Raw genomic sequence first — 13,570 nt, 5'->3', positions numbered from 1 at the left:
AGGGGAGAAATAATGATACTAGTTTTGTTGTGCTGCACGATCTGTGAAAGCATGTAATGCCTTAAATGAGTGTGGGCCACCAGCAGTCTTGCTGTAATTGTTGATATAGGTGTGAAATACCACAGTGTCTCATGCAACAGCAGTATGTGCTTACATCAGTAGTTGATTTCAGCTGATTAGCGGAGTGTAAACCTGCCCATGTGCGTATGCATAGGGGAGTAAGGTCTGTGTTGAACTTAATGGATCATTTTATTAACCTCAAAGATGATGGGGCTCACCATGCACACATCTGGAATTATAAAGCATTTTTTCACTCATAGAACACACCTTCTTGTAAATAGATGAAAATTCAAGAGTTTTTCCATTCTTTGATCCTGCACAACAGAAGATTGAAATGTTAATAGGGGAAAAGCACAGTGCCCACTTGCATTGTGAATTGCTGCTAAATTAGCTTAGAAACCAACAACAGAAATGAAACCCTAGCAATCAATGGAGTTCCTTTTCACTTAAGAGTTAAGGGTCATTCTAGCTTCTAGCTGCTTGGCAATACAGTTTGACACCTTATTTACTGATTAGATCAGAAAGGTAAGTGGAAGTTTGTTGGAATCTGCATTTATTTGCTTTTACAAACAATTCTCTGCAATATAATAGCTTACATTATCGCTTAGAAATGGTATCAAAGTGTAGCAGAGTATCATAAATATATTATATATGTCTGTCTTTTCAAAATGTTAAAGAAACCATTTTATAGAGACCATAATTGACAAATGCCTGTGTTTAGCCATGTTAAAAAGGCCCACACTGTATAAAGCTCATGGAAATAAAACCTTCTTGTAATGTGTAATACCTAACAGCATACTAATACAATGGGGTTGATTGATTATTGGTACCTTTTCTTTTGGACTGTTACTGACATAGACAAAATGGGGTGACTGCACAGAATTGTGATCAGGTAAACGCTCATGAATTTTCTGCTTTGAAAACTCTGCTAACTCTAAAACATGTGGATTTATATGATAAATATATGCAAGAAAAAAGCAATCAAACCATACACACCAGCAAGTAAACAATAGCATAGCAAAATATTTCTTAAATACCCCTAAATTACATTTACGGCAATAGGCAGATGCCCTTATGCAGAGCCATTTAAATGTATCTCATTCATACAACTGAGCAGCTATAGGGTTATGGGCCTTGCTCAGGGGCCCAGCAGTAACAAATTGGTGTGGCAGGGATTTTAACTCATGGCCTTTATATAGATACCACTTCCCCATACTTAAGGACTCGAGCTGCTATAGCTGTTTGGCAAAAATTATTTCTCAATCATGATTGACTATTGATGTACATCAAGTATAGATGTCAGGAAGTTTACCATCTCTATGTCTCATTGAGTGCAGCAGTAAATTCTCACAAAGCATATGCCTGTAGTGTCTGGACCCATTCAAAAGCCATCTCAGCTGACTGCTGCACTAGATATTTCAGATTCATTTACATAAATTGTAGGCACATAGCAAAATAAATTATTCATATAGAATAGTATGATGACCTATCTGTAATGCATTCTTAAATGGAAAATGAAAAAGTTGGGGTGTCTAAATTACAGTGATTTCTTGTAAGCACATTTGTTAGTGCACACCTTAGACACACACCTCCCTTATCACTTGCCATAACATCTCTTCTGCATGCCTCATCGTCAGCCTCATCTGACAAAATGCATTATTGCAACATCTGCAGTGGCAAATAAAATTTGTTTTAAAAAACATTTTGTGAATATTCTCACAAATTATTTGTTCTTATATATGGACTGGGTCAAATGTTATTAAAATAATGTCATTTTGCTTGGAAAATTGACCTAATCAAAAGTAGCCCTCCTTGTACTGATCAAGTTTGATTTTCTTATAGTACAGTATATTACAATAGTATATTAAAATTCGTATTCACTAAACTTGGGAAAGTTTTTGTTAAACAAACTAGAATATTGTGGTTGCAGAGACGATCAATCTTGCTGTTTACTAAACATTTTATTCAGACAATTTCTGTTGGTGCCAGACTCAATTTTTACAATAAACAGGTTAGCTCTCTGATAAATATTTATTTTAACTATAGCGTGAGAGCACCAACAAAAGATGGCTCAGCCATTTACTGCGAAGTAAACACTAAGCTCACCAAAACGCTAAGACCTCAAAACAATAAAAAGTGAATTCTTCCTTAGCCTTGATTTGTGGGTGACATTTCCTGGAACACTGACAGCACAAGCCCAATCACAAGAACAACCCAAACCAGAGTAATGCCTCTTGGAAAAAACATGTGCCCTCCCAAACTGGACAAAAACTAATCACCTGGGCTCATACATCCCACCACAGGATACCCAGGGGTCCATACTTCTGCACATGTCTGTAAACCTGCATGTAAGCAGTCTCACAGACATCAATAGGTTTGGCCTGCTGTGGCGTTTGACCTACCGAGTTTCTCCCATCTTCAAGCATGATCTCACTGTACTCTTGTGAACTTTTAATACAGCTTTTTTGTAGCTTTCTGCAGATCATATCTTATATTCTTAATATTGGATATACATATTTATATTGCTTTAGACTAAAATGTGCTATATGTCACCCAGATGTTGACAGCAGATCCTTTAAGTCCTGAAATTAGAGGCTCCATGGATCAGACTTTATTTATCCAGCACAATTCTCAGAGAAGATATGGGAAATATGCCAAAATAGATTCATGAATAGATTCATGAAGTCAGTGCACCTACTTTCTCTACCCAGCCTACCACCTGCCTTTACCACAGCTGAGAGTCTTTTCCAATAGAAGTTCAGAAACTTTGGTACCCTGGTCTAGTGGTGCACAGTTTACATCCAGAGTGTGGTCTCAGTATCAGTCAGCCTTACCTCAAGGAACCACCCACAATCCAACAACCAGGTCAAGTCAAGGTAGGTATCTGAGAAGCATGACCTGCCTGGATCTGCCATAACACTTGCCTTTCCAACCTAATCAACCTATCAACCTAAATCTACTATCGGACAATGTTTTCCCTGCCCCATTTCACATTTGGCTTAAATATTCAAGAAAATCCTGAATACTTAATCCTGTAAGAATCCTGTAAATCCCTAATCATGTAATAATCCGGTAAACTCCAGTGCTTCATTCAATAAAAGGGATACAGAGAGAATGTACTGTCCATATCCTCCAGACACTCCAGACCCTATCCTTGCCAATAGGTTCAATGACTTTCCTCCAGAACATGCCACTTTATGACTTAGAGTCAGTCTAAACAAAAGTTCAGTACCCAGTGAGTACTTAAGAGTGGAGCTTGTCACATCAGTTTCAACTTTAATGCTACACTGTATCTTACAAACCTGGCTACTCAAGAATAAACTGCCCACTGCCATTTTATTTGTGACATACACCTACATACAGAGTACGACATGCAGTGAAATGGTTTTATATGCCTGTCCAACATTTAAACATGAAAAAGAAATAGAATATAAGGATTAAAAAAAGTAGATAAATTAAAAAAAAGTATAAAGTATAGAAAAATATGTATATACATCAGTGGAAGCGCTTCCCCGAATGTAACAGAGAAAAGAGTTGATTGTTAGGATGGCTGAGGTCCTTCACAATCTTCCTGGCCCTGTTCTGTCACCGCGTGCTGTAGATGTCCTTCAGGTTAGGGAGCTCGGTATGGATGGTACGTTTAGCTGACCGCCCCACCCCATGAAGGGATCACCTGTCCTGCATGGTGCTGTTTCCAAACCAGGAAGTGATGCTACCCATCAGGACGGTCTCAACGGTGCAAATGTAAAAGGTCCTTAGCACCTGAAAGAGGGTAGTTTAAAGTCCCTTAGACGTCTCAGATGGTACAGACGCTGCCAGGCCTTCTTTACCAGGGTGTTTATGTGACAGGACTAAGACAGGTCCTGTGTGAACAGATAGGTACCGGAAACTATCCACTCTCTTCACTGGGGTTCCGTTGATGTTTAGCGGTTGGTATGTATAAATGGTATATGGTATGTGTTCTGATAAGACTGAGATTTTGCTCATCGGCCCAAAAACTAGTATACAGACGCTCCAGCATCTCAACCTGCATTTAGACGGATGTTCTGTAACCACTAGTTCAACGGTAAAAGACCTGGGTGTTATTTTAGACAGCGACTTGTCTTTCAAAAATCACATCAATCAAGTTACAAAAACAGCCTTCTTTCACCTTAGAAATATTTCTAAGTTAAGAAACATGTTATCTATATCTGATGCAGAGAAGCTCGTCCATGCGTTCATGACCTCCAGAATAGACTGCTGTAATGCGTTACTAGGTGGATGTCCTGCATCATTAATAAACAAGCTTCAGTAAGTCCAGAATGCAGCAGCCAGAGTTCTTACAAGGTCAAAAAATATGATCACATAACCCCGATCTTATCGTCCCTACATTGGCTTCCTGTTAAGTTTCAATAGACTACAAACTATTACTTCTCACTTATAAAGCACTAAATGGTTTGGCTCCCATGTATCTATCCAGTCTTTTAACACGCTACAATCCGCCACGCCCCTGAGATCTCAAAACTCTGGGCTTCTAGTAGTTCCTAGAATAGCAAAGTCCACTAAAGGTGGTAGAGCATTTTCACATTTAGCTCCTAAACTCTGGAATAGTCTTCCTGACGGTGTTCGGGGCTCAGACACACTCTCCCAGTTTAAGTGTAGATTAAAACATATCTTTTAGCAAAGCCTACACATAACACACATCACATCATAACCTTGTGCTCCAGAACATCTGATCACATGCACATTATCAACTTGTGCTGTTAATATCATGAACAGCAGCTACGCTAATTCCTCTCCACTGCTTCTCTTTCTCTCCCCATCCCGAGACACCCTGAGGTTTGGCCAGCTCCAGTCACCTCCCACCTCGTGATGATTACGGACCTTGAAGAAGTAGATGCCGAACTCACAAACATCCCGAACCATCTAGAGACGTACCAGTGCCATTTGGATCCCGCTACATGTGTGGAGTTTTGACATTGGACCTCCTGGAGTGTTTAAAGGCTCTGGCATGGAGAAGCTGATGCTGGATCTGTGGTGATCACAAATGCTGAGCTCATAAAACTCGGAGCTACTAACCATATAGACTGTATAAGACTGCAGAAAGAACATCACTTATAATCTTATACTCCAGTAATCATGTTAGTTCTCACTGTCCAGTGTTCTGTATTGTTGAAAGATTTATGATCAAACTCTTGATGTCACCCAGATGAGGATGGGTTCCCTTTTTGAGTCTGGTTCCTCTCAAGGTTTCTTCCTCATAACATCTAAGGGAGTTTTTCCTTGCCACAGTCGCCACGGCTTGCTCATCAGGGACAAATTCACACCATTCACCATCACTGTTGATTTGTGTAAAGCTGCTTTGAGACAATGTCTGTTGTGAAAAGCGCTTTACAAATAAACTTGACTTGACTTGACTTGACTATGTTGGTATGGTATATAATCTAATTCAAGTTTATCATGTCTAATCATGCACATCTGTTTTCAATTACGTTAAACACACATAAACAATATTAATGGATTTCTAACAACCATACAATTTGCCATTTATGTTGCCCTTCCTGACATGCCAAGCCTGTACATTGCTATGTATTCTTGGTTTTTGTAATTCCTTGGTTTCTTTTTGTGATTCTGTTGTTTCTAGTTTGCTTTATCTAAACTTTTTGCTTCTTTTCCTACCTAATTGGCTGCCTGCCTATTCCTGACTATTTTGCAACTTACACTCAAAACCCAATTTGGTTGTGGTGTTTTTGGCTGAAAACATTTTTTATTTTATTTTATTTTATTTTTTTTACGTTTTTACAGGAGATTCTATAACTCCAAAAATCACAAGCTTTCTTGTAAAGATGCTGATCACATTTCTTGCAAGCCTCAAAACCTAAATGTAAAAGTCTGAGATAGAGATGGGGAGAGAGAGAGAGAGAGAGAGAGAGAGAGAGAGAGAGAGAGAGAGAGAGAGAGAGAGAGAGAGAGAGAGAGAGAGAGAGAGAGAGAGTAAGAGGGAGAACATCCATAAAAACAAGTACGCACCCAAAAGAGAATCTCTATTTGTTAGCATGCTAAACAGCTTTGTGCCCTAACCAGAGTGTGTATGCGTCTGTATGTTTGTTCAGGCAGCTGGCTTGTTGCAGTAATAAAGAAAGAGAATCAATAGGGCATGCAGTGGAGTCGAGGGCTACTATTCATCATTGCTTCTCCTCGACTCCCATCATTCATCAAGCTCAATGAGGCAGCAAATAGGAAAATGACTATTTGTATCAAACACATCTGCACTCATCTACCCAGGTATTTTATTTCCATTAGTTCCTGCATTAAAATATGCATAGCATGAGTGTGTGTTTGTGAGTTTGCACAGGATACTTACAGAGAATCGTCTGAAGAAAATGCAAGAATATGTGTGTATTTGGGAGACATTTTTATGAGTGGACACACTTTTAGACATGCCCATTCCAGCCCCTTTCCCATGTTTTGTCCTCACCCCATAATTGTTTATTGGCTGTCATTTGAGGATTTTAGTGGATGTCTTTATCTAGCCATTCCTGTTCTGCCCTCCCTCTTTTCATTCTTTTATCTCTTTGTTTTTGCTCTAATCCACTATTCTTTCTCTGCTCTCTACCTTCTTGTCCTATATCTTCTTTATGTCTCTCAGTTTATTTTATTGTTATGCTGTCCATTCTCTATTCCATTCCCCCTTTCTTTTACTCTCTCTTGTTGCTTCTCCATCTCTCCATCTCTTCATCTTCTCTTTTAAAGTCTCTTTCCTTCATCTTTTATTTCATGGGTCTTTACAGATCTATGTTTTTATTTTGCATTCTCTCCATTCTCCTTTTTTATCTCGTCCTTTTTGGCCTGTCTTTTGGATCCTCTCTATATTCTCCTTCCACCACTCCCTACCATTGCATCTTTCTATCTCCTCTCTACAGCTTTCTCATTTCCCTCTTACCTCCAATTCTTCTCTTTATATTGCCATCCCTACTGTAAGTCTTGAATCTGCCTCAAGGTCTACATCCTGTGAGACATGCCAGATACGGCAGGGAGCATTTAATACAAAGTGCCTTAACCGCTTCTATTGTCTACTCTCAATATTAGAACCACTACAACATGGCTTTTCTAACTGCAGAGTTCCTTGTCCAAAAAACAGCTGTTTTATCAACCATTGAACATTTGTTCCATCACCATTAAACATGATGCCAAAGTTTCTTCTTTTTCTTAAAAGGAGCTTTTAACTCTTTCCCAAGAGAGAAATACAGCCACAGATTTGGGGGTACCCATTCTCATCTCACCTGCTTCACATTTAGTGGCAAAAGTGTGCGCCATGTTCCCATATTTTCACGAAAAGCTACTGAAGGACAAATTACTGAGAAGGGGCATTGCTCTGGGCAATATTCTGCTGTGAAACTTTGGGTCCTAGCATTGATGTGGATGTTACTTTGAAACATACTACCTGACTGAACATTATTGCAAATTAAGTACAGCCCTTCAAGGGAACAATATTGCCTAAGAACATGATAATATGCCTTGTCACCCTGCAAATTGTTCATAAATAGTTGGAGGAAAGTTGACAGAAAAGTACAAGGTGGTCATTTGAAAAAAATCCCCAGATCTTATCTGAGGATTGTAGTGGATAAACAAATCTGATCTATAGTGCTCCCACCTACTACTTTCAGGCTTTGCTGCCAATATCTTACTGCCATATACCATAGTACAACTTGGTCTAAAGCTATATCTATATTTACAGTATATCCGGTATTAGGTATGTAAGATAAGATCTTCAAAAAAAGATGCAAAAATATATACTGTATATACACATACAGTAATCCTCATTTATCGTGGTGGTTACGTTTCAAAACCGCCCGCGATAAACGAAAAACCGCGAAAATCAGTCGTTACTTTAATAATGCCATTTTATGTATACAGTATTGTACTGTATTAACATTTTACTTTATTTTATAATTAATAATTATATTTTTATTAATACATTACATTATTTCAACAAACTCCATAAAAACAAGTCCAATAAGTTTATATATATATATATATATATATATATATATATATATATATATATATATATATCTCCCACATTTCTTTCCCTCTTGCCCACTGGATTAGGAAGTAAATGCGGGAATAGTTACATCCACGACACACTGGTAATAATTGATGGAGGACAGTGCAGAAACAGCAGGATACAAAGTGTTTCTGGTGGGTAGAGCACCTGAGCACTGTCAGCAACATGAAAATAGGCCTTGCGAGATGGGAGGGAGCCGTCTGTGTTCCATTTGTATGAACAGTCAAAATTCAAACACACACACACACACACACACACACACACACACACACACACACACACACACACCCAAACACGCCTCCAATGTTGACTCACCGATTCCTCTCGAGGAGACAGGCCTATTGATGCTCAATGAATAAGCTGAATCCAGCACGCTCAACGAGCTGGAGGTTACAATAGGCCACGCAACACGCTCCCCTTCCCATATTCTTCCGGTAAAAATATTTATCACCATCAATTTAGCCACGTTCCTGCTGACATTAGAATAATTCGGTGTGGATAACCTTTAGCGACAGCTATTGATCGGGGTCCACTAAACCGGTGGCCACACAGACAGCTAAAATAAATTTTTGTGCACTGTTGGAATAAAAAAGAGGCATGAAGATACCACTCTAGGTAGCCCTATTAGAGAATCATGGAACTTCTCAGAAAGGCATGGAACAGGGTACCCTTAACTCTGACACTTTATATTTAACATTTAATAAGGTCAATTCAGGTATATTGGGACATTAGGTTGATGCATATAACATGGCTTAATTCGTGACACCATCTAAGGAGATTGACCACAACAAAATTTAGGATACAGGAAAAATAAAATGGAATAACTTTGGATAGGTTTTTCCTTATTTGCTTATTTAATTGCCGGACTAATCTATACAAAAGATAAACTATAGGAACGAAATAAGCACAAAGTTGCTTGAACCTATGTTGAGAATATATTAATTTTCAACGTTTCCCCAAATTTTTCAATGGCATGGTATGGCGCATGTTTAAAAACAGAATAAGGGCAAAAATATTGAAGGAATGTAATAGATGCATGAATACTGTTACCACAGTCATGAACATTTTTATATGTTTGGTTTGAGCATTTAAAATGTCATGTATTACACATTTAGCTCTGTTTACTTTTTAAATGGAGAGAGAGCAAAGGAACGAGATGCAGGTTTGACAGTGAGGATGCAAATCATAACGCAGACACAAACTCATTTTGGATTTGCTATTGAAATAGTCAGGTGTGTTTCGACGGACAGACATGTCCTCTCATTCACTCTCAAAAACCAGATTGTTTGATAATAAGGTGGTTCAGCCTTGATTTGTGCAATCTCTCTCTATCACACATTCACACGCACACCAGGAAAAGCCTGCACCTGCACAGTCATTAAAAGCAGGCTATTTTTAAAAAGGAATGGGCAAACGTGTTGCGGATAAGCATTGAAATGATAACGTTAAACATTTCTTTGAATATTAGGATAAGGCCCTTGAAAAACGCCACCTACACATTTGCACAACCAGGCACATCACATTAGAAAAATTCCAAAGTCATCCAATTTTGTTCTAATCACTACAATTAGTCCTAAATTATCACGGGGGTCTGACAGACGTTCCTTGTAACTGTCTCTCTCTTTTTCTCTCCACCGGGCGCTAATCAGCCACACTCATTACTGACGCTGATTAAACTGCAAATTAGCCAGCGGCGGCCCTGGTGCGCTTCGCTCAATATCAATTAAGGCGAGCAGCTTGTGTGCGCTCTTGGGAACGCTATCCAAATGCTTGATAGTGCTACTTATTAGTTTGGAAAACTAGGAAAATACCAATAATCAACAGTCAGGGGGATAAAAGACACAAAGTGGGTGAATGGCTTAGGATACGGTTTTCTCTCCTAGTTATTAGCATTAAACTAAACTATTACAGTGAGATGTGTGCAGTAGATGTACAACGTTAGCTTAATAATAATAATGGCCCTTAAATCACACCAGAATGTCTTATGTAGCCCACTGTTATTTGGTGTGTCAGCGAGTAAGAAAATGCATTATCTTTGGCTTTTTACATTCACTATTGGCTCTAATGAATCACATTAAGCCTTGACAAATCTGAAATCCTACATCATTAGGTCGTTCCAGTTAGCGATGGGACTGAACATTTTCTCCCTCTCTAACCTCTTTAGCCTTGAAGTTAATGGCAAGTGATTTTATTTATTTATTTAATTAGAGAGATCCCACGAATAATCCGGTGATTTGTCTCCCACGTCTCGTAGATTTGAAGTGACCAAGCAATAATAAATGTGAGAAACCTAAAACCTAAATCACTCAAAAGGCCCACTAATATGCAGATTAACAAAGTGTATAAGTAGAATTGCAGTTTATTTTCTTCCTAACTAAGTACTCTTCAGGACTGTACTGCAGTATATTAAGTGCAGTGTTTTCATTTTTATTATCCATTATTGTGCTAAATATTCGAAGGCAAAGCATACTAAGCAGCTAATTTAATCATTAATGTGACATTCCTAAATTTATTACCTCAGACCCAATTTATTATTGTACAGAAATAACTGAAACTGGGGCCTGGACATTTCTGCTTGTTTAGCACAACAATGCAATTGTGCTGGTTGTTCTTTTGCATTATGAATTTATATTTGAGATGTTTAGGAATGAAACACTCACACCAGACTGGATTCTAATGAGAGTTTTTAATGCTTAATGCTTGTGTAGTGAAACACAAAGACAGACAAGCATTAGCATCAGTAATGCTCATCCTCCCTTGAATTCAGTGGTAAGTTAGCTTGCTATCCACCAGATAAAGGACCAAACCTAACTTTTTGCTTTACATTTCCTTCAGGAATCTGGTGCAAAAGTGACAGCATGTGAAACCTGTCATTTCTGAGCAGAAAATCAGTAGAAAATATTGACTAGTGGTTGTGCTAGAAAATATCCAAAGAAGAATTTATCTGTGAAACAGATATTCTACAGGTATCCACCTGATTGTATATTTGACCATAACACCACCACCACCACCACCCTTATTATTTTGATACCCATATGTGAATGTGTTTTGTGCCACTGAATCAACAGTAAATATATTGTTCATGTTGTTTGTAAAAAACTGTATGTACTGTCTGGGGTTGTGCAAGCATTCCGCATGGAGAAATAAATATATGTGTATTTTTTGCTGTGGCAGCTGAAATCACTTAGGTGTAACCTTATGATCAGATACCCAGCACAAAGCAAGTCTTTTTTTTTTTTTTTTTTTTTTCTCTAGAGTCTCTCAAGTCTCTTAAGTATCTTAGATCCATGGTGTCAAGCAAGCTTTGAAGATTTGGTAAAAAAAAAAATCTACACCAATTTGGTGGATGAGATACAGTCTAAGTTATCAATGTTAGTCTTAAGAAGGACAGACTCAAGGTTAATAACACTGTGTATAATGTCAGGCACTGTCTGGCTTGGGCTTAAATTAGTTCTTTAGACTATATTGCCACACCATCTGTGACTTTCTTTAAAATCTCTGAATATGTTGCATAGGATATGTGTCAGTTGCAGGCAAAGATCATGTACTGTATCCTTTGAACTGAAGATGCAGTGGAAAGAGTAAACCAGACAAGTGCCTTTCTGTTATGCACAGGATATCAGAGAACAGCATTTCATGGTGGGATCTGATATCCTTAACGTGAGACGGCAGTCTTTGTACATTGTGATGAAAAAGTTTGAAAGTCTGAACATAGTTTGTCAGCCTGACATGCTGCTGAAGTGCTCTTCTCATGTTTTGGAGTGAAGCAGTTGTTTTAGGATCTGCATATCTTTTCTTTTTGTTGTCTGTTATATGCAGTCTGTGAAGTGAGGACATTCCTGGCTTGATAACATGCTTCAGTGAGACCACTGCCCACTGCAATGTCATCGTTAGAATTTACGTACACAGGACGAGTCCTTGGAGGAAGTCAGATCAGCTGCTCGTCTGCTACGGTCCTTAGAGGAGAGGTCTCCCTGCTAACATGCAGACCTTGAGCAGATGGATCCTTGATGCTATTGCATCCACTTATGAGTCCTCTGGTCTCCCCGCTCCTTTCAGGGTTTATAGCTCACTCTACCTGGAGTGTGGCAGCCTCTAAGGCTTGGTCCTCTGGACTGTCCCTCGAAGACATCTGCAATGCTGTGGGCTGGTCCATCCGCCTGACCTTTGTCAGGTTCTATAACTTTGACCTTAGTGCCACTCCTGGCCTCTTCGTTCTTTCAACCTAGCTATGCTCATACACACTAGTCAGGGACTAGTCAGTCTGGCGGTATTGGATACTCGTTCCCAAAAAAAAAGTGTTGCGATGCAGCTTGAGTTCCTGAAAGAGGACTTCTCTAGGTTACTTATGTAACCCCAGTTCCCTGAGGGAAGGAGACGCTGCGTCTATATGCCACACTGCCAAAAAATAGACATAAATACACAAAGAGCGCTTCACGAACAAACAGAAGCTAGCGACTGTTTGTTCCATGTGCTTTTTATAGCTTCCTGGTCCTGACGTCACCCCGGCGGTGATGCCACGCCTTCCATTGGACAGATTAAACACGCGATTCTGAGCGTGGACAGCACAAAAACATTCCCAAAGCGTTGCGACGCAGCGTCTCGTTCCCTTAGGGAACTAGGGTTACATACGTAACCTAGAGACAATATTTCAGGTTACCTGAGAGCTTAAATAAACTTAAATAAAGTTTCATCTCTGCTGTTCACTAGTTTCTACTTCTTCTATTTAACTTTTTAAAATTCTGTGCAAATCTTTAGTCACAGACAGATATTCTAGGCTTGTTCATTTCTTGTGACAAACTGCACGAAACTGCTTTTGCACAGGGTTCCCACGAAATCGTTAGTTGTCTAATATTTTACAAATGTATGGAATTACTTAAGGTATTAAAGTGTCTTGGATTCGAAATGGCATGATCTTTTTATGCTTTAGACAGATTTCTATAATTAACTTGTGTTTTTTATGTTTTATGTTTTAAGTGTTTTTTTATGTTAAAACTATACAATGTCACCATGTGCAGTTGAGCAAATGTTAATGTAGGCACGAATCATCAACATGGGTAAATCTTAACCTAACCCCAACATGGCTGGAGACAATCTAGTACCCTTGCAGGCTAAGAGCAGTGTGTGTGTAAATAGCTATGAAGACAACTACAGTACATGTTTTACAATAATGAGACACTTTACAATAGGATCAAAGTGAAGCAAAAAGCAAAAACTGTGAACAAAACAATAGTCAGGTTCTGTTGCTGACTTCACTAATATATATATATATATATATATATATATATATATATATATATATATATATATATATATATATATATATATATAGATCTGGCCATCTGTCAATGCCATGGAGAACATTCACACCTATCATCAGCCACAGCAGCTTATGATATTTGTTCTATTTGTGGTTAAACAGAAACACTGTAAAAATGGGTAATTTAGCTTTTAATAATCGGT

The sequence above is a fragment of the Silurus meridionalis genome, chromosome 15 (genome assembly GCF_014805685.1).
Source record: "Silurus meridionalis isolate SWU-2019-XX chromosome 15, ASM1480568v1, whole genome shotgun sequence".
Taxonomy (NCBI): domain Eukaryota; kingdom Metazoa; phylum Chordata; class Actinopteri; order Siluriformes; family Siluridae; genus Silurus; species Silurus meridionalis.
Note: the sequence above shows the minus strand (reverse complement) of the source record.